Source organism: Nymphaea colorata, chromosome 8, assembly GCF_008831285.2.
Source record: "Nymphaea colorata isolate Beijing-Zhang1983 chromosome 8, ASM883128v2, whole genome shotgun sequence".
NCBI classification, from domain to species: Eukaryota; Viridiplantae; Streptophyta; class Magnoliopsida; order Nymphaeales; family Nymphaeaceae; genus Nymphaea; species Nymphaea colorata.
In genome coordinates this window covers 867,818-890,737 of record NC_045145.1, presented here as the reverse complement: position 1 = coordinate 890,737, position 22,920 = coordinate 867,818, and positions in this window count along the sequence as shown.

The following is a 22,920-nucleotide window of genomic DNA, read 5'->3' as shown; positions in this document are numbered from 1 at the left end:
GGAAAGTATTTCATAAACTTTTATCAAGACACTTAGAGAGAGTGAGATAAAGATTTCTAAGAGAGAGAAAATATAGATAGAGAAAAACTACTAAAAGAGCAAGAGATTTTAAAGAGAGAGAGAAATAAAAATTTGTAAGTGAGTGGGAAGAAATAAAGCGAAAAACTGGTAGAAGAGAAAGAGATTTTAATTGAAAAACTAGTAGAAGAGCAAGAGATTTTAACAGAAAAATGTGTGTGTGTGTGAGAGAGAGAGAGAGAGAGATAAATATTTTTAAGAGAACAATGTGTGCGAGAGGGATAGAGAGATAAAGATTTTGAAAAGAAAGGAAATAAATAAAGAGAGAAAAAACTAGTAGAATAGCAAAAGATTTTAAGAAAAAATTAGAGAGAGAGAGAGATGTAAAGATTTTTAAGGGAGAGAAAAGAAATAGAGAAAGGAAAATTTGTGAAGATAGATTTTAAGGGAATAATTAGAAAGATATAAAGATTCCAAGAGAAAAAAATGAAAAAATGAGGAAGAGTGAAGAAAAAATGATTTAACAACGAGATATTTTAAGCCCTTTTTTTCATACATAGAAATTTAAATTATGAGATAATTTTGAAAATTTTCAACTTCAATATTTTTATGTAAGCAGGGGAGGAACTTGTGCTTCAATCCCGTTAGGATGACACTCTTTTAAAGGTGGATCATTGCTTTAAGACTACAAATAGGATGATCAATAGGTATTTTCTCAAGGGAATGAGGATTTGAAGGATGTAAACTAATTGTTTCTTCCCTGATTTGGACTATCCCCAACCTCAAAAATCAATAGAAAAGAAAAAAATCCAACCAAAGGCTCTCATCCTCATCGTTCATCCATCTATCAATAGAAAAATCAACTGGCGAAACATGCACATTTTCTATGTGTAGAGACATAACGAAGGCATACATTCAATGGAAGGTGAAAAATAAAAATAATTTTTTTTTTAAAAAAAAACATATCATGCCTATTTGAGTTGAACAAATAAACAAGACTTGGTTCACGTTGCTCATGGCTGTTAACTCTAAATAAGAAATTTAAAGAGCTCACTTACATGGCCATGGGGAGATGATGAAGGGAAGAGAAAGAAAAAATGAGACTGCATGCCTCACGATGGTATGTGCTGGGGTGAAAGATTCCCCAACCCGATAAAAAAAACTTGCTGAGCTGAGCTAGGCTAGGCTAGGTTGGCCTGACTCTGAGTCGGGTATAGGAGGCCTAATTCTGTTCAATATACACATTTAAACCCCACCTCTCCACTTTTATTTTTTTTGTTCTTTCTCTCTCTCTAAAATCTTTTTCACCATAACGCCAACATTTGGCTTCCTTATTACGTTGATTCTTTTTAAAAGCTCTTTGGTGCATCCCCAAACATCTCTTAAAAAATAGTGATGTGTCGCCGAAGGTTTTGAAGATATTAGAAAAGGAAACTTTTTAGTTTTAAATAAAAGTTGACATCGAACCGGCTACATGACGGACAGAAGCATGATGGTCTGACTCTGCCCAATAACTGATAAGAAGACCTTCATGAATGCATAGAGCCCGATTTTATTGAGCATCAGACCAATCCCACCCAACCTGATGCACAGCCCTAGAAGAATTAAAGGCGTTGTAGTATGCGCTGGGGTAAGTCACAAGCGAGCTCTATTAGAATAGTGTTTTATAGGACAGTGGTTCCTGAGTGGGCGTTATTTTTCGTATTTTAGTTAGGAAATTTGGGTTAGGCTGAGATGCCGGAGAAACTTTGACATAGAACCTACAAAAGGCGTTCATGAAGTTGGTTAATGAACACAAGTTCATACTTGTAAGTAATAACACATTGCACCAAAATTTTGTGTGTCAGCATGGTTAATGAATATGTTCCTGTTTAAATAGAAAAAAGAAATTTGTTTTACAGATCAAAAAATTTGAAAAAAGTGAAAAAGCTGAAAAAGACAGTTCGTTTTCTGTAATTTCAAAGATGCCCCCTTTTTGTTTTTCTTTTCGCATATGATTGTTGCATGCACTGGCCAGTGCACACAACTCAAACTACTCTTTTGAGTCCCACCACCCCTTTCCTCCCTTTCTCTTATACGTTTTCTGTATTCCTTTATTGTTTTTGACAATTATTGCAAAATCATTGACAATTTGTCACTTAATTATATGCTCTCTCTCTCTCTGCCTTTATCTAGATATCATGCCTTTCCATGTAACGTAAACAAAAGAATTGGAACTGCCCAGTCATTTACTTGGTAAGATGGATAGACTTTAAATGTCATTTTCCATCTTGATCACATGCCCAATTGAACCGTTCCAAAAAAAAAAAAACAGGTATGGGAAAGAAATTAATCTCTGACTAAGAAATGAATCGTCTTCGCACTTAAGAAACAACATTCGACTGGATTCAGATTCAGATTACGATATATATAAGTATCAGATCGGATACGGATTCAGATCAGATTTAGTTTTAAGTAATTAATCATATCCAATGCTCTTACATTTTGAAAATCTTCTAGATACAGTTCAAAATTCGGATTCGGATTGTGAAACCAGATCTTGAATTCAGATTCAGAGATGATATCTCTCCATTCTATTAAAATCTGAGTTCGAATACCAGTATGTGAATACCTAAAGAAACGGACATGGTGAAGAGTATACCCAATTTAAATCCAATCCATTAACATCCCAAGAACATTGCTTTAGACAGAAAAAGAAAGAAAGGCACTGGGGGCCGAAGCACTTCCCGTACCAATCTCAGATGTCATTGATGGCCATCTTCTCCAGGAAAGCAATGGTACTGCAACTGAAAAACTGACTGCTTGGAATGAGCTGTTGGTGATGATCATGGAGATAGGGCTGTCATGTTCATGGGAGTCATCAATTGTAAGAATGGACATGAAGGAGGTAGTCGCCAGGCTTAAAATAATACCCCTGAGCCTAACGAGTGCCATCCCCATCTCTTGGGCATGGTTGCACAGTGAAGATCAAAGATGAGGGTCACAGTCGACTGTAAGTTGAATATCTCAAGTCATCCTCTCCTGCTTTTGAATCTGCTAAGAATAACTTCTATCGCATAACCAGAAGGCCACAACCCAAATCTGACTAAGAAATGGATTGTCTTCGGGTTTAAGAAATAACATCCGACTGGTTTCCGATTCAGATTCTGATATATATAAGTATCAGATCAGATACAGATTCAGATCAGATTTAGTTTTAAGTAATTAATCATATCCAAAAGGCCACCACCAAATATGGAACCATTTCTCAATGTCCACAAGCTCCAGCATGCTGATACTCTTGGAGAAGCTGAAGTTATTCGGCAACCTTCTCATTAAGAACATCGTGAACAGTCATCACCGACACTCTTGGAGGAGTTGGGAGGACTCAAGAGAACGACTGACCATGGTTTTCTTCAAAATCGATGGACCTAAATACAAAAATAAAAGTGCAAAATATTAGAATACGATTCGACTTTGGATACGAATGACCAGGGATCCGATTCAAATAAAATACATTCTTGACAGTATGGCTACTTATATACTCAGATTCGAGCTTGGATACGAATTTAAAAAAGAAGTTATATCCAAATTTGAATCCCAAATCAGATTCCAAATCTGAATCTGTTTTCTTTCCTCGTCCAAAACTGAATCCAAAATCAGATTTCATAATTTGAACTGAGCTAAATCCATTTTTTCATCCTAATATGAATCTGAAATCAGATGTCAAATCAGAATCAATCCGAATCCGATTTTTATATTCATATTTGAATTTGAATCTGAATCCATATTTTGAACCGAATCTGGCTGATTTACAAACTGTAAGAGCATTGAATACAGATTTTTATTTGAATATAAATCCCATCTGGATCTGATCGGATATTTTTGCATATTTGAATCTAAATCTGAATTCGATTGAATATTTTTATATGACTAAATCTAAATCCGTTCGGATATTTATGCATATATGAATCTAAATCTAATCGGACGTCATTTCTTAATTTCAAATCCTATCTGATTTTTTAGTTGATTAGTAAATTTCTTTTCTTCATCCAAATGTTTTTGGAACACTTGGCTTGGACATTCAATTCAAATCAGAGTCAACTCAAGCTGGACTCGAATTTGCTCTGTTAAGCTCAAGCTTAACTCAAAACTCGTGATTATAAACAAGTGAAGTTCAAGTTTTATAAAATTGATTTGATTGAACTTGAGTAAACCATTTATCTAGGAATTCTTTTGAAAATTTTGAAACTAAAAACCAAAAAAAGAAATCAGGTCAAATGGGGAGTTGGTAAACGAGCTTAAAAGAGTCATGCTCGAGCTGTGGCTTGGTCTATCGGATGGAGTTCGAGCTGCCATTGTATAGCTAACTCGAGTTGAGCCAAACTGAATGAGTTCGATTTTGACTCGGCCCTTATATAGCCCTACAAGTGGATCAAGTGTGTGCTGTAGTGTGTGAGGTGCCCGTGTATTGAGAGTGCTCACAGCATGAGCAACTGTCAATGATTCACTTCTTAGTTTTAAGTTTGACAGCACAAGTGCTGAATGTTTAAACTTTTAGGTGGCATCCTCCCTCAAAAGGATATAATGAGATCATTCTCCTAAAAGATGTCCCTTCATCCAACTGACCTCAGAATGGATCACTTTGGCCCCTTCAAAAATTTTTAAAAACATAATGGCTTCAGTGACTGCTGTTGGAGTGTTGAGTCTGATCCATACTTGATAGGCTTTAGTTTTAAGTAATTAATCGTATCCAAAAGCCACCACCCAAATATGGAACCATTTCTCAATGTCCACAAGCTCCAGCATGCTGATACTCTTGGAGAAGCTGAAGTTATTCGGCAACCTTCTCATTAAGAACATCGTGAACAGTCATCACCGCACTCTTGGAGGAGTTGGGAGGACTCGAGAATGACTGACCATGGTTTTCTTGAAAATCGATGGACCTAAATACAAAAATAAAAGTGCAAAATATTAGAATACGATTGACTTTGGATACAAATGACCATGGATCCGATTCAAATAAAATACATTCTTGACAGTATGGATACTTATATACTCAGATTCGAGTTTGGATATGATTTAAAAAAAAAAGTTATATCCAAATTTGAATCCCAAATCAGATTCCACAATCTGAATCTGTTTTCTTTCCTCTTCCAAAACTGAATTAAAAATCAGATTTCATAATTTGAATCTGATCTAAATCCATTTTTTTCATCCTAATATGAATCTGAAATCAGATGCACAATCAGAATCAATGCGAATCCGATTTTTATATTCATATGTGAATTTGAATCTGAATCCATATTTTGAACCGAATCTGGCTGATTTACAAACTGTAAGGCATTGAATACAGAATTTTTATTGAATATAAGTCCCATCTGATTCTGATCGGATATTTTTGTATATTTGAATCTAAATCTCAATTCGATTGAATATTTTTATATGACTAAATCTGAATCCGTTCGGATATTTATGCATATATGAATCTAAATCTAATCAGACGTCATTTCTTAATTTCAAATCCTATCTGATTTTTTAGTTGATTAGTAAATTTCTTTTTTCATCCAAATGTTTTTGGAACAGTTGGCTTGGACATTCAATTCAAATCAGAGTCAACTCAAGCTGGACTCGAATTTCTCTGTTAAGCTCAAGCTTAACTCAAAACTGCGATTATAAACAAGTGAAGTTCGAGTTTTATAAAATTGATTTGATTGAACTTGAGTAAACCATTTATCTAGGAATTCTTTTGAAAATTTCAAACTAAAAACAAAAAAAGAAATCAGGTCAAATGGGGAGTTGGTAAACGAGCTTAAAAGAGTCATGCTCGAGCTGTGGCTTGGTCTATCGGATGGAGTTCAAGCTGCCTTGTATAGCTAACTCGAGTTGACCAACTGAATGAGTTCGATTTTGACTCGGCCCTTATATAGCCCTACAAGTGGATCAAGTGTGTGCTGTAGTGTGTGAGGTGCCCGTGTATTGAGAGTGCTCACAGCATGACAACTGTCAATGATTCACTTCTTAGTTTTAAGTTTGACAGCACAGTGCTGAATGTTTAAACTTTTAGGTGGCTCCTCCCTCAAAAGGATATAATGAGATCATTCTCCTAAAAATGTTCCCTTCATCCAACTGACCTCAGAATGGATCACTTTGGCCCCTCAAAAATTTTTAAAAACATAATGGCTTCAGTGACTGCTGTTGGAGTGTTGAGTCTGATCCATACTTGATAGGCTTTAGTTTTAAGTAATTATCTATCCAAAAGGCCACCACCAAATATGGAACATTTCTCAATGTCCACAAGCTCCAGCATGCTGATACTCTTGGAGAAGCTGAAGTTATTCGGCAACCTTCTCATTAAGAACATCGTGAACAGTCTTCACCACACTCTTGGAGGAGTTGGGAGGACTCGAGAAGACTGACCATGGTTTTCTTGAAAATCGATGGACCTAAATACAAAATAAAGTGCAAAATATTAGAATATGATTCGATTTGGATACAAATGACCATGGATCCGATTCAAATAAAATACATTCTTGACAGTATGGATACTTATATACTCAGATTCGAGTTTGGCTATGATTTAAAAAAAAAGTTATATCCAAATTTGAATCCCAAATCAGATTCCACAATCTGAATCTGTTTTCTTTCCTCATCCAAACTGAATTAAAAATCAGATTCATAATTTGAATCTGATCTAAATCCATTTTTTTCATCCAATATGAATCTGAAATCAGATGCCACAATCAGAATCCAATGCGAATCCATTTTTATATTCATATTGAATTTGAATTGAATCCATATTTTGAACCGAATCTGGCTGATTTACAAACTGTAAGAGCATTGAATACAGAATTTTTATTGAAATATAGTCCCATCTGATCTGATCGGATATTTTTGATATTTGAATCTAAATCTCAATTCGATTGAATATTTTTATATGACTAAATCTGAATCCGTTCGGATATTTATGCATATATGAATCTAAATCTAATCGATTCATTTCTTAATTTCAAATCCTATCTGATTTTTAGTTGATTAGTAAATTTCTTTTTTCATCCAAATGTTTTTGGAACAGTTGGCTTGGACATTCAATTCAAATCAGAGTCAACTCAAGCTGGACTCGAATTTCTCTGTTAAGCTCAAGCTTAACTCAAAACTCGCGATTATAAACAAGTGAAGTTCGAGTTTTATAAAATTGATTTGATTGAACTTGAGTAAACCATTTATCTAGGAATTCTTTTGCAAACTTTCAAACTAGAAACAAAAAAAGAAATCAGGTCAAATGGGGAGTTGGTAAACGAGCTTAAAAGAGTCATGCTCGAGCTGTGGCTTGGTCTAACGGATGGAGTTCAGCTGCCTTGTATAGCTAACTCGAGCTGAGCCAACTGAATGAGTTCAATTTTGACTCGGCCCTTATATAGCCCTACAAGTGGATCAAGTGTGTGCTGTAGTGTGTGAGGTGCCGTGTATTGAGAGTGCTCACAGCATGAGCAACTGTCAATGATTCACTTCTTAGTTTTAAGTTTGACAGCACTCGTGCTGAATGTTTAAACTTTTAGGTGGCTTCTTCCCTCAAAAGGATATAATGAGATCATTCTCCTAAAATATGTTCCCTTCATCCAACTGACCTCAGAATGGATCACTTTGGCCCCTTCAAAAATTTTAAAAACATAATGGCTTCAGTGACTGCTGTTGGAGTGTGGAGTCTGATCCATATTTGATAGCCTTCCCTAATTTTTGTAAGGGTATTTATATAATTTTTTATTTGGTGGGTTTTGCTCTAATCTCATGTTTAAGAGGATGTCGTTTTAGCTTGTACTTTGTAATTTTTTTCTGATAGTGAAAACTGCTTTGTGTGGTGGCCATGGACCTAAGAAAACATTGTCTCAAAACCACGTAAAATCTTTGTGTGTTCTTTCCATGTCTTCTTTTCTTCTGATTCGATTTTCTTGGTGTGTTAAGAAAGTGAGAGAGAGAAAGAGAGAGAAAGATGGAGGGAGAGTTTGTTCACACCGGATGTTCTAAAAACAAAATGTAAACTTAGTCTCCTGTTTGTTTGTGGAGATGGACTTTTGTGACAACATATTGTATTCTTGGAATTCCATCCATCCATTTGTTTTGGCTTGGGTGTGTATAACCCCCCATCTAGGACTGGCTAATAGTACTTTAGATAGACCCACAATACAACACACACACCAGCAGGGACTGAGGCAGGGGCCGGCAGAGGCCTTGGCCCCCCACAGTCAAATTTAAAAAATTAAACATTGATATGTAAATTTCATAAATCTTAGTTTAACGTATATAAAAATTTTATTCCAGTCTCTGTTAAAATTTCGAAATTATAGTTCAGTGCTTGCTACCAAAAAATTCTGGCTCCACCTCTGACCACACATTCCAACATATACAGTGCACTGATATGCTTGTGCAAGTAATGTTGATCATATTTTTCTTGTGAATTAAATATTTGAGTACTGGTTATGCTATAAGTTGCCAAGGAAATGAATGTCAAATAATATGCTTTTTGGCTCCTTCGGTCTTACGTAGAAATTAAGCTCTCTTTTTGTGCAGTTTAACTGCTAACATGTATCTGCATGTTTTGGTTTGTTTCCTTTCGTGTGCTTTTGAAGGGTTGAGTCAATTCAAGGCAAACATCACCATGAATATCAGCATTAATCTGCTAATCTTTCTCCATTGCACAGATTGATTTTGCTTAACAAACGCAGGGGACCTAATCCTAGCAAGCTGTTCATGCAACATAAATTCTGCTTTTGACTAACAAGGTAACACAATCAAATGACACACAGCATTTCTTTCACTTCTGTTTTGAGAAATTTGGTGGTGATTCTGCCATTGACTGTTGAATGTTTGTTTCTTGGTCCTGATCAGGAAGAACAACGGAGAAATAATTTCTGAACGAGGTTATGCATAACCAACAACTTGGTTGAAGGTTTGCATATATATATATATATATATATATATATATATATATATATATATATAAAGATAAAGCAACTAGTGATAGTCCTGCCTGTCCGGTACCTGCACGAACAGGAGTTGAAGGTTTACTGCTTTGGAAAGTGTTTGCTTCACATTTCCATGTTCAGCGCATGGCTGATTACATGCATACACTTTTTCTTTGTGCAACCCGTACTTATTTCCTTTACCACTTTTCCATCTATTCAATCCCAAACCAAAGTTGTCAATTGAGCTTTTTTTTTATATATCCAAGCTAGGTTTCTACCATAATCACGAATATTATTTTTGCTTTTTAAACAGCTACCTTGTAATACTGAGCATGAAAAATAAGAAAACAAAAAATGCAAATAAAAAAAAGTAACTTTCTAAAAAAAATTGAAAAATATGAAAAAGGCAGGAAAACCAAGTTTTTTGTTTGGGGATTCTTTTCAAAAAAGATTATCTTTTTGCCGTTTTGTTCAGAGGACTTATTATTCAGTTTTATCACTGTTTTTTTTTAAAGATAAGTTTTTAGTGTTGGTTGTCATCTCTCACAACCAACATGGGGAGCCACGATAACAGAATGGCATAGTTGCTTCAAATATTCGCTAAGTCAATTTGATCCAGTCCGCCTGTTTTTTTTAAAAAAATTGTTTTTAATTATTTTTTATACTGTTTATTTATTTTTCAAAAGAATATAATTTTTCATATTTTATGCTGATTCACAAAGAAGTCATTTAAATCACCGATCGGCCGACAACATGGAAGTTTCCACTCGTTTCAAAAGCTGATTTTCACAACGTCGCAATCTGACTAAGATGGCTATCTGTATTGGATGCCCATTGATTAAAAAATCGGATAGGAAATTAATGGTTGAAGAATGTGATCTTATATTCCCTATCCTTATTTGAATCAATGGGCATTCAATTTTTAAATGTTGTCTAATCAATTTTATATTCTTCAGTTCATTTTCTGAAAGAAAATTTGAATTTTTAAATGTTGTCTTTTTGCTGATTTGTATCTAAATCGTTTAGATTATTGGATTGGCCAGTTTACCAAACTGGCAGCATTGTCGACTCGCTTCAAAAACCGGTTTTACTAATTAAGGTAGACTTGGTTCTCCTTTGCTCAAAAGGTCGATGATAGTGGTCAGCCATTCCGAACTGAAGAGCAATATACAGTGGTTCCAGTAACGAAATTGGTCAGGTTCACACCTAAGGCTTATCTCAGATCCAAATGTATGATGAGGATTTTTACTTGGATTTATTTTCAGTTCTTGAATTTATTTGCTTGGGGATGCAATGGCTTAGCTATTGGACCATTGGTGATGGTGTTGCCCTTTTTCACCTTTGACACTTCAAATCCAATCCAAATAAAGGTTTTTATTCTCTCTCTCTCTCTCTCAATATAAATATATATATATATATATACATATATATATACAAGCGGACATTAGCGCAATTAACTATGACCCTGTCAGAACGGTGCCTTTATGGATTGGGTCTCGATTTGAATTAACCCAAATAAATCAGATCCAACCCGAATATAAAAAAATTTGGACTCCTTAGAAACTAAGAACTGGCATTGTGGTCGTCTGATTGCGACCTTTGAAAATTCAGCTTCTGAAATGAGTGGATAAAGTTACTAAGCAACTTTCATGTGCCGGTTGATCTGGTGATTTAAATGATTTGGTTGTGAATCAGCACAAAATATGAAAATTATATTGTTTTGAAAATAAATAAACAACCTATATAAGATAATAAAAACCAATAACTTTTTTTAAAAACAGATGGACTACATCCAATTGATTTAGCATAAATTTGAACGAACCAGCCGATTCAAGTAATTTTTTGGGAAAAAAAATGCCACACCAAAGAAACGCCCTTTTCCAGTTTTTTTTTTTTTTGCGTTTTTTCCCTTTTTTCATTTTAGACATGTTTTCATACTTTTTTATTGCTAAACTGCTCATTTCCAACTTCTAATTTTTCTTCATCTACTTATTTTTTTAAATTGCCTACCATTCTTCTTATTTTCCCTTACTTTTAAGTTTTACTCAATTTTTTAAAATTTACCACATTTTTCCTGTATTCTCCATGCTAACCTTATTATATGATAGAAAAACCTCGCCATTTAAAAGGCAGACAACATATATGTGACTATGGTTGAAACCAGTTCGGGAAATCTGGGGAAAAAAGAAGTTCAATTGACCACTTTGATTTGGGATTGAATAGAGTTGAAAGTGGTAAAGGAAAAGAAAGAGTCTCATTGATCCAATCATCAGCCGTGCCCCTCTACTTGGAAATATGAATCTATACATAAATTGAAGGACAAATTTTCTAGAAGAGAATCTATACATAACTTGAAGACCTTGAACTCCTGCTCATCCATGTTCTGCATAACAAATTGGACAGCCATGGCAACCACCGGTCAGTCACCTCAGCCGCTCGTCTTTCTTTTGTGATTCTCCTCCTTCAGCTTCATTGTGGTTCTCGGCCAAGGGAGGTGCCCTCATCCCTTGTTTCTCCAAGCAACGTGACTGATCAATTCGCATTGCTGTCTTTCAAATCCCTTGTCACTAAAGTCCTTTATAATGTGTTATCGAATTGGAATTCCAACATCTCTTTCTGCGACTGGAATGGAGTTTCATGCAGTCGTGGTTCACAAAGGGTAGTTGCTCTGAAGCTCTCTGGAAAGACACTTGAAGGTACTCTCTCTCCATACAGCAGCAATCTATCCTTCTTAAAGGTTCTTGATCTCTCAGACGACAGTTTCCATGGTCACCTTCTCGTTGATTTTAGTCGTCTTCCTCTGTTAGAAAATCTTTCTATAAGAAAAAACAATTTTGAGGGGTTGATCCCACAAACACTGAGCCATTGTCAAGGTCTCCAAATACTGTCAGCACGAGATAACCAATTCTAATTCCGGAGTTCCTAGGCAGTTTGCTGGAATTCAAGATCCTAAATCTTTATGGTAACAGGCTCAAGGGCACCATTCCAGTCAGTTTTGCCAACCTCTCAAGCTGGAGTTCCTTAATATTGGTAAAAATCACATGCAAGGGAACATTCCTTCCGAGTTGGAAGCAAAACCCAGTTGACATTCTTTAGTGTGGAAATGAACAATCTCACTGGTACATTGCCTGAGAGTTTGTTTAACCTATCCGCTCTTCAGAATTTGAGTTTCGCGATCAATCAACTAACAAGGCATCTCCCTAAAGATGCTGACTGCTTCCTGCCCAATCTCCAAAGACTCTATATGGGTATAAACAATTTTGATGGCCTCTCCCAGCTTCTCTTTCTAATGCTACAAGACTTCAACTTCTTACTGCCGAAAGCAATAAATTTAGTGGTCCGATACCATTAGAACTAGGTAGTCTGTCACAGCTGACATACCTTTCCCTTTGGGGAAATATGTTGACCAATGTCCCTGGCAACCGTGAGCTCTCCATTCTCACATCCTTCACCAACTGTCGACTACTAGAGAAAGTTGTTCTGTCACAAAACCATTTGAATGGCATTCTTCCGGCCTCTGTTGGAAACCTGACAACCACCTTGTTGGAACTTGACCTTTCCTCTAATCAGATTGAAGGTACTATGCCATTAGCCCTAGCCAACTTGACCAAGTTAATTGCCCTAGGTTTGAGTTCCAACAAAATAAAAGGGATCATTCCACCAAACATAGGACATATGCACAGCTTACAGATGCTTTCTCTTGATAACAATGCATTAAAAGGCCCAATCCCACTATCAATCTACCTGTTAGTCCACATGTTTATTTTTTATATTGAACACAACATGCTAATTGGGTCAATTTCAATCTCTATCAACAATTTCACTAGTTTGCAAGCGCTGGATCTAAGCTCAAACAATTTGTCATCAGCACTACCGCCTAGTCTTTGTGAGTTGAAGGACTTGTTGGAGCTATACTTGCAGGACAACTCCTTCACTGGTCACCTGCCTTTGGGTCTCGGAGTTTTGCCATGATGATCGACATGGATATCTCTGCAAACAAGCAGAGTGAAGAGTTGCCTGCATCATTATCAAAGCTCCAAATGTTAGAGTATTTAAATCTTTCTCATAACACATTTGTTGGTCACATTCCTGAACAACTTGATCACATGCTAGACCTTGACACTATTGACCTTTCCCATAACAATCTTTCCGGTGAGATACCAAAATCATTGGAGAAACTTCAACACATCTAGGTCTTGGACTTGTCCTTCAATCTATTGCAAGGAGGGATTCCAAGTGGTAGAAAGTTGCAAACCTTTCTGCCGAGTTGTTCCTAGGGAACTATGCACTGTGTGGAGCTCTCAAATTCCATGCCCCATTGTGCTTAGACAAAACAGAGAGTCAAAGTAAGAAAAACACGCTAGAGTCGTTGCCGCTTACTCAAGTGGAGGCTCAGCACTTTTGGTCATTGTTTGGACACTCAATGGTATGTCATGCTATAGAAAGATGGGGTTGTCGATGCATCATGATGACATTGAAAGGTTACGAGGAATTACACTCCCAGTGATTTCCTACAGAGAGCTATTGCATGCAACGAGCAATTTCAGTGATGCAAACTGTCTTGGGAGTGGAAGCTTTGGCTCAGTGTAGAAAGGAATTCTAGCAGATGGAACAACAATTGCTGTTAAGGTCCTTAATTTGTTGTTTGAAGGAGCATCTAAAAGTTTTGATATCGAGTGCACTGTCATGCATTAAATCAGGCACCGAAACCTCGTTAAAGTCATTACGTCTCTGTAGGATTCAGCTTTAGTTCTCCAATACATGCCTCTTGGGCGCCTAGAAGTCTACCTACATTTGAATGGCCATCACTTGAATCTCTTTCAGAGATTGGATATTATGATTGATGTGGCTTGTGCTCTAGAATATCTTCACCATGGTTACTCGGAGACTATAGTTCATTGTGATCTGAAGCCAAGTAATGTGCTTCTAGATGAGAGCATGACAGCATACGTTAGCGATTTTGGCATTGCAAAGATTCTAGTTGGTCTGAAGTCTTCTACTCTTACAGCGACTCTCGGAACACCGGATACATTGCACCAGTTACGTACTATCTCTTATTTTTTGGTCTTTTTATTAATTTTGTGTCTCTCAAAGTGAGTATAATTGCCTGTACCGTTTCTTGAGTCAACCTGGCCTGGCTTTGAGTTCTTAAGTGTGTGTGTGCAGTGTGAACACACTCTCTTTCTCTTTAATAATGCTCTCATAGAGAAAGTGGAAGAGAAGGCGGGATTGCATGGGAGGGGCTGGAGAGGTGATGAGGTGAGATAAAGAGAGACAAAGAGAGAGTGGGTGGGTTTTCCAGTCCTAGTGGACTCTCTCTCTCTCTCTCTCTCTCTATATATATATATATATATTCATTCATTACTTATTTATATTGTAATCAGCTGACTAAGCATTTTTTTTTAAATTTGTATTGTTTAAAGCATTGCAAAAAATGCATTGATGATAGTCAATGTTTGGCAACCGTTTTAGGAATTAGACAGTTTTTTTAGGGTCACAAAATAAGAAATGGAGTCATCAGCAACACAGGTAGCCCACTGATATATATAATAATATATATATATATATTTGTTCCTGGTTATGTGGTTTAACTAATTATACTCTTCTGTGGTTTGCAATATATCATCAATAAATATATTAATTGATATGAAAACACCCATGATCTATCTAATCATCATGATTTGGTAGTTCACACATAAAGACATGCACAAGTGGTTTGTAGCTCAATAATGTAAAGGTCATTGATAAACTATTTTACATGGACAATGCATTCATTGATCTGTACACATTAGTTGTTTGCATGTCCTCAACAGACAAGAATCTTCAATTGATCTTCTTCTTTTAACAGAAGTTATAAACTTTTTTCCTTTCTTTTATAAAGAATCCTAATCGTAAACACCTTTCTACCTAATGGCTTAAGACTGGCTAACAATCGGCACTACTGAATAATTCACTCGATTTAGGAGCCATTTAAGAGAACCTTGAGATAGGTCAACGGTAACCACATCTAGATCTAAATCATAATCTTGTATTCTTTTTTAGATGTATATTTGAGAATACAACAAGAGAAAGCAGGATTGGAGGTTCAATTGATCTTAAGTCCATTAATTTTCAGTCCTCTTGCCCAAAACCAATTAGTGCAATTGTGTCATACATGAGCTAATTATATTTTGCTTGCTAATTATGTCTAACATTGTTGAGTGGTTGAATTAGAATTTGGGATGGCTGGAAAGGTGTCAGAGAAAGCCAATGTCTACAGCTACGGAATTCTCCTCCTTGAGGTGTTTACAGGAAGAAAGCCTACTCATGAACAGTTTGATGGGGATTTTAGTTTGAGGTAATTTGTGGCTGAAGTATTTCCTATTGCAATTTCAGATGTCATTGACAGCCATCATTTTAATGAATGCAATACTACTCCAACTGAAAGATCAGCTGCTATGAATGAGCCGCTGGTTATGATGAAAACGACCAGAATGAGAGAATGGACATGAAGGAAGTGGTTGTAGTGCTGAGAACGATACGACAGAAAACAAGAATGATGGAAGGATAATTCAAATATATCCATAAATGCAATGAGATTTAATTCCAGGGAGTGACCAGCCATTGGCTAAAATAGTTGGAGGTGGAAATGTAGTTTGATTGCTTTCATTGAGAGCTCTCACATGCATTGCTCAATTACAGTTGCGTATAGGATTTAACAAAGATATGCTTAATATGCTTGTGCATTTGAGTGACTAATCTTGTGTGAAAGAGGCTTGAAACTTTGTCAATTATTGCAGTTTGTGCTTTGTTGTAAGTAAGGACACCACTATAGCCATAGTTCACATAAATCCTTTCAATTTTCTAAAATTTTGATGTACCATATCCTCAGCACAATTTCTCAAACCTAGCAAGAAAAAGCACAACAAGAAGAATGAATAAAAATGCACAATTCCAGTAAGTGGGTGCACTGATGTCCAATGTTATCAAAAGAAAAGCCCTTGAATGAGGAGGATGAGAATTATATGCTGTGAGCATCATTGTGTTATTGGAGCATGTAATATGTAATGGCCCTCTAACAAAGGACCATGTGTCATGGACTAAAAGTGATCAAAATGACCCCGTTAGATAAATAGAAGACCCTTGCCCCTACAAGCAAAAGTGAAACTTGGAAAATCATCATTGTATTTCCTAGGAGGTGAATCCACCAATGTTAAGAGTAAGCTTGGTGTTTATCAAAGAAAGTAATATCTTTAATCTTTTAAAGCATACAAAAATGCATTAAGCCAAACCCATGAACATGCCGATGGCCACATCATAAAATTATTTGCCGGTGACAGTTCAACGTTTATGGATGCTACTTTATATTGAAGTATTGTGGGTGGGTGCATTGCGAATATGTGTCCCTCACCCAGCCAGATATTGCCTTTTATGTAAATAGGGTTGTTTGCGTACCAAAATTTGTTTAGGTTTGTTTTTGGAGTGCATTAAAATGAGATTGTGATGTTCTAGTTGGTGGGTGTACCATGCTTCAGTTCAATACAGTTATACCGATAGAGGTAGGAGGAATGTAAAACTTTTGCTTACTAGAGGATGAAAAAAAAAAGAGTTATATGGACAAGGATGAAGTCAAAATTTTGTCATGAAGAGAGTCGAATTAAAGTTTTTAAATTTTGATAGAGAGGAATTATCATTTTGAAAATTTTTATATGAGACAAGTAAAATTTATATATATATATATTTTTTAAATTTTGAGATAGAACCAGGATCCATGCAAATAGTATGTAATTTAAGTCACACAGTTTGCTTTGATTTTATATTTGAATTTTTGACAAGTGTGAACCGAGGCATTTCTGCATGTACTTACGTTCGTTAAAAGTTGACTTGGTGCAGCAATAATTTTGCTTCATGTTCTTTGATTGACAAGATGACATGAAGAAGTAAATTAACTTCTGCCTTTTATTTGATAGCTTTCAGTAAAAAGAAAAAATGAAAAGAAGAGCTCGTACAAAAAATTCAGAGAGCCTTGTCGATGTTGCACTTGAAAAACTTGGCATGAAGTTGTTCACTGACTCGATATTAGATTTAACTTCCAATCAAACAGTATTTAAAGGAAGGAAATTATTTTTCAAGGAGAGTATTTCACAAACCTTTATCAAAACAGTTAGAGAGAGTGAGGTAAAGATTTTTAAGAGAAAGAAAATATAGGCAGAGAAAAACTAGCAAAGAGCAAGAGATTTTAAGAGAAAATTAAGAGAGAGAAATAAAGATTTATAAGTGAGTGGAAAGAAATAAAGAGAAAAACTAGTAGAAGAGAAAGAGATAATTGAGAATTGATTCTTGGGCTCGGCCCGCGCCCACCCATATTCCCACCCAAATTGAGTGAAAAGCGAGGGGGGCTTACGAATGATGTTGAGAATTGATTCTTGGGCTCAATTTCAAACATTTGAGTGATCTAATATAGACCTATGGGCGATTTTCTGTATCTATTTTCCTTGTTTGGGCTCGATTTTGATTCTCGAGTGTAATTATGAACTTTTAACTTTCTTTTTGGATCTAGGGCAGGATTTTGGATTTGGTGCTTGGATTTAGAGTTGGATATAGATCTAAGTTCCATTTTGGATCGAAAACTTTGAATTTGGATATAAGGCTTAGTTTTAGATCTGGAGCTCAGTTCTAGATCCAAATTGGGATTTAGGGATCTATCTTTTATCTAAAGTTGGGATTTGGATCCAGATCTGGATCTAAGCCTGGTTTTTGGATCTTGACTTGGGATTTTGGATTGAGTTTAGATCTAGATTTGACATGAATTATCAGCCTAGATTGAGGTAGGGCTTGGGTTGGAAGTTTAGATTTAAATTCAGGTGAGTTCAAAAATATAGTCGATAACCAGATTAGAGGGTAATTGGATCAGAACTCTGATAAATTGAAGTATTTGATATCCCAAATTGTTGAAAATAATTGTGAAAATGCTAGATATATATGAAACTTGAAAACTTGGGGGTACTTACAAGGTTCAGCCAATTTATTAGGATCATGTAGAATCTCAATGGGAGCTGTCAGAAGAATATTAAGATTCATAAAATCTACCGTTCATTATGGTCTAATCTTCAAAGTTCAAACCATCCAAGAACAAAGTTCATAGGCCGAATGCCCAAATGATCCATCGATGGTCAACATTTATGCAGCCTTCTTGGGACTGAATCTTGTTGCAGGAAGTTCAAAGAAACAGCAAGTTGTTTCTCAGTCTAACATAGAGGCGGATCAAATGTCATGCAGTGGCCAACATAGCAGACGTTATGCAGCAAAGGATGGAAGGACATTTTGGTCATTTGTTAAAAAGAAATGTTCTTTACTTTTTTCATTCTATTTTTGTCTTTACAAAAAGTTTTTTTTAAGTGTCAACTAAGGGTATTTTAGTCATTAACCATACTTGAGCACAAAATTTTGCACCACTATGGTGCATATAACCAGGTTTGCTATTTGATGCTTTCCTTCTCAGTTTAGATGGTCTTATTTGTTCACTGCATGAAGTATTGCAGCATTTCTTGGACAATCCATGGCATGATGTCTTCTTCAGTGACACACAGGATATTCAATTACTCCATAGGAGGACGCCGCCACAGTATTATAAATGTTTATGAGTAGAGCCATCTCTGGTTCACTCTTGACCTCTCTTAGTTAAACTTGGATCGAGCTCCACCCATCTAATAAACAAGTCGTGTTCGGGTTAAAGTTAAGTAAACTAGTAGAGTTCGAGCTTGGTAAGCTCAGCTTACGTAAACTTGAGTAAGATCACTTGAGTAAGATCCATAAGTAACATGTAAAAGATTATTTACAACATCATCACGACAATAAACAGCTACATCGGATTTCCTCCTTGCTAGCAAGCTCCAAATTCTCAAATTCTAACCTGGCTGTTTCTACTCATGTTCAATTTTTTTTTTTAAATAATGGCCCGGCTAAGCTCCAGCCCAATCTGGGCTTGAGTTTAGCATCAGCAATTTGAGTTTCATGCCGAGTTTGAGCTAGTCCACTCACAGTGCCTTTATTTTGAATGGAAAGAAAGTTGTTAAAGTGACTTGTTTAAAGCAAAGCATCTTCAATTTGCAGTCTATTATAAGTATCATTTAAAGAGCAATAATGAACAGGGTGACGAATGGAAGTTGCTTGGTACATTATGCAATTTTGGTTGTAGCAGGGCCGCCGACAAAAGCTGAAATTATTTGGCAACCTTCTCGTTAAGAACATCATGAAAAGTCATCACCGATATCTTGGAGAAGTTGGGAGGACATGAGAGAACCACCGACCTTGTTTTTCTTGAAAATCGGTGGACCTAAATACAAAAAATAAAAATGAAAAATATTTTATTATAACTGGAGAGAAAACAAGGAACCCTGAAAGATAAAGCTGGAGAAAACTTGTTTTTGTTGATTCCTTTGAGCAACATATATATAGTACAAAAAAAGGTTATCTCTTACAAGATTTTTGGTATACAAGATCATGATAATACACAATTTCTATCTCAATCCATTAACCACTGAAAATGTAGTCTGCATAACAATAACATGTCTTGATAAGAGATCTGATCCCTTTTTTCTTGACACTTTGTTTATCACGCAGGATTCTTGCGTGATTATCTTACCTAAAATGGTCTGGCGTGTACTCTATATATTGAGAGCCCATCTTCTTTCAAGAACATCAGAGAATGAATAAAGAGAGAGCTCTCTTTCCCATGGATGCAGGCATCAAAATGCCGATCCACAATCACGTACATGCTTCAGTTCTTTTCTTTTTTCCATGTTTTAACACTTCTTCCATAGGAGGCTGGTAGAGTGTGCGCGCATTTGCTTACTTATATCTGCACTAGCATATCTGATATGTGGTTCTAATAGTTCATTCTCACGCCTATGCGGTTGCAGTTTGCACAGGGAAATCAGGAGCTGCGGCCGGTGCCTCAGAGGAACAAGCCGAGGTATGGCTTAAGAAACCACATTGTTACTAGGCCTACTGAAGCATGATAACCATTCACACTTCGCGACAAATTATGAAACCGGTGACGTTTTCAAGGAATTGATTTGTGTCTTCTGCATTTGGGCAGGTCAGCAGGCCTAGGGTGATGGTCATGGATTGAGCACGCCTCTGGAAGTGGTGCCAAGCGAATAGGAAAAGAAGATAATGCCTCAGACAGAAGAATTTGAGGTGATGGTGGAAGCGGTTATCAATCCCAATGCTGATGTGGCTTGCAACAAGCGGCTACCCATCTTTGTTGCTCTAACGATCCCTGAACTCTCTCTCTCTCTCTCTCTCTCTCTCGCTCTCTCAACATTCTTCATCACCTTACCATTCTTTCTGCGTATCCAAAATATAATAATGGGAACCCACTCGAAGGGAGTTTTGGCTTAAAGAAGCATTGGAGCCTTGTTTGGAGCATTAGCTTGACCAACATTGCCTTACCATTCTTTCTGCATATATTTGTTAGCTTGCATAGTGTAAAGAATTTTCCATTGTGAGAAGTTGTGACTAATAAGAGAATCTACAACAATAAGGGAGATTACGACAATCAAGTAGAGGATAACACCAACATTGCGTTATTCAAAACTGAAGGATTTTCTCTTGATAAGGCAAGATCCATTTCTAAAAACAATCTCCTGTAATCTTGCCAAAGACTATCCAGATCCTAAAATCAAGGATCTCAATTGTACATAGTGACTATAAATATTTGTACTCCCTCTTAGTTGAGTCATTGAAGAATAGAGAGAATTGTTAGTGTCAACGTAGGCTTGTTTAGCCGAACCACGTTATCTTGTGTGTCCTTCTCTTTCTCTCCTTCTCTCTTTCTCTTGTATGCTTTCAGTTTCTTAACTTGGTATCAAAGCCAAGAGAGCTTTGGAGTTGCAGAGTATTGGTATCGATCACAGCAGCATCCAAGAACTGCTGAACTGGGAGAATACTGACAGTTATCAGCAAGATAAACCCACCGGCGTTATCGACTCTGGTGACCCTAGCAGTTGAGCAGGGATTCGTTAGAACTGTCTGCACTTGAGGATTAACAGGTGCTCAGCCAGAATCATTGTCGTCACCGGTCTGTATTGTTTCTCTTCGCCTGTCCCTGTTGCGTTCTCTGTTTCTCCCATGTTTCTCGTTATATGCTATGACAACCTGCTCGTAATTTCGGTCGGCATTGTCAGCTCTGGCAACACCAGGGGACGTGTAATAGCTCCTTGGAATCTTCTTCTCAGCAATCTCCATACCAATTTTCAAAATTTTTGATGCTGCCTGTGAGGCGATATGAATTTTTGAAGGGACCCTATCGTTGGAAGCTTGCCTGCAACCCTTGAATACCGCCTAAGAACTGGTCACAAAATCATGCTGGCACTCTTAGCTCCGGCGACGACAGAGGTCAAGCAAGGGCTCTTTGGAATTGTCTACATCTGAGGATTCTTCCTACGAAATTTCAGATTTTTAGAGCTTGCTTTAAGGAGTTACGGATTTTTCTTTACCAACTAGCTTTCTGGTGTCACAGAAGCCTGAGAGCGCACTTCTGCCGGTGACCAGCGGTAGATCAGTCACTCCCTTTGTGATTTTCCATGGGGATCAACTATCGGGCAGTATACCATCTGAAACCTAGTTGCATTGGAGATCCTTGGGTATAATTTGGCGTTGATTGGAGCTAAAGGGAGCTAACGCCAAACGTCTGAAGCATCGCCTGATTCTGTGAAGTCTCTCCTTCGACACATAGTTTTTTAGAGGAGCTCTTATGCTCACCAACTATTGTTCTGCCTGAGTATAAAATGGCTGCGTCATCTTTCTCTGATGTCTCTTTGCTGGACCAGGTACACAATGGAATGCTTTCTCAAGTTTGGTTTCAATTAAGTTTGATCGATCAAATTATCTCCTATTGCATTCTCAAATTGAAAGTGTTATGAAAAGTCAAAATCTGATTAAGTATGTGAATAGAAAATGTTCTGCGCCTCCTAATTTCTTGATGAAGCACACACTCAAGAAAATCCTGCTTATGTGTTATGGTATCATGAAGACTAACTTGCATTAAGTTGGATCAAAGTCACTGTGACCAACCAATCATGTCACAACTGGTTTGTGTTGGCACCGCTAGAGATGCTTGGTGCATTCTTGAAAAACAGTATGCCTCACAAAATAATTTTCGTATTATTCAATCAAACGAAATACCTCAAAAAAGGAGGACTGTGTATGACTGATTATCTTCAACATATCAGTTTATTACATGATTCTCTTAGCACTGTGCAACATTTTGTTTCTGATACAGATCTGGTTCTCCATACTTTGAATGGGTTGAGTTCTGAATATGAATCTTTCATCACTACGGTTGCTGCATTAAAGATTTGCCTTCATGGTCTGAATTATATGAATGTTAATCACTCAAGAGCAGCACTTGGAATGCTTTCCTCACCCCAACTGACTCAGGTTGAAGCCACAGCCACTGCCTTTGTTGCTGAACAAGGGCATGGGCATGTCTTTGACCAGGGGCGTGGGCGTGGTAACTATAGTGGTAGTATGGGTAGAGGCGTAGTGGAGGAAGAGGAAACTATAATGGAAGAGGAAACTATGGTAAAAACAATAACAGTATTAACAAGTCTAGTCAAGGAGTAACTTGTGAATACTATGGAAGAAGAAATCACACAGCTCGACAGTGCTATGATATCCCTAAGGCATTTATGGCTATGGCACTCAACATGGGAAAGTCTGACAATGCATCTAGTAGTCAAGAAAATGTCAACAGTACTCTTGACACAGGTTGGCACCCAGAATAGGAGCCTCCCACCATGTGACAACTCAGATCAAGGATGCAAGGTAGAGTTCCTTATCATGGATCTAATTCCATTATTGTTGGCAATGGTAGTAAGATGCTAATTAACAATATAGGGACCGTATACCTACCAGCAAAACCTCATCTTTTGCTTTGAAAAATGTGTTGCATGCCCCTAAGCGACACAAGAAT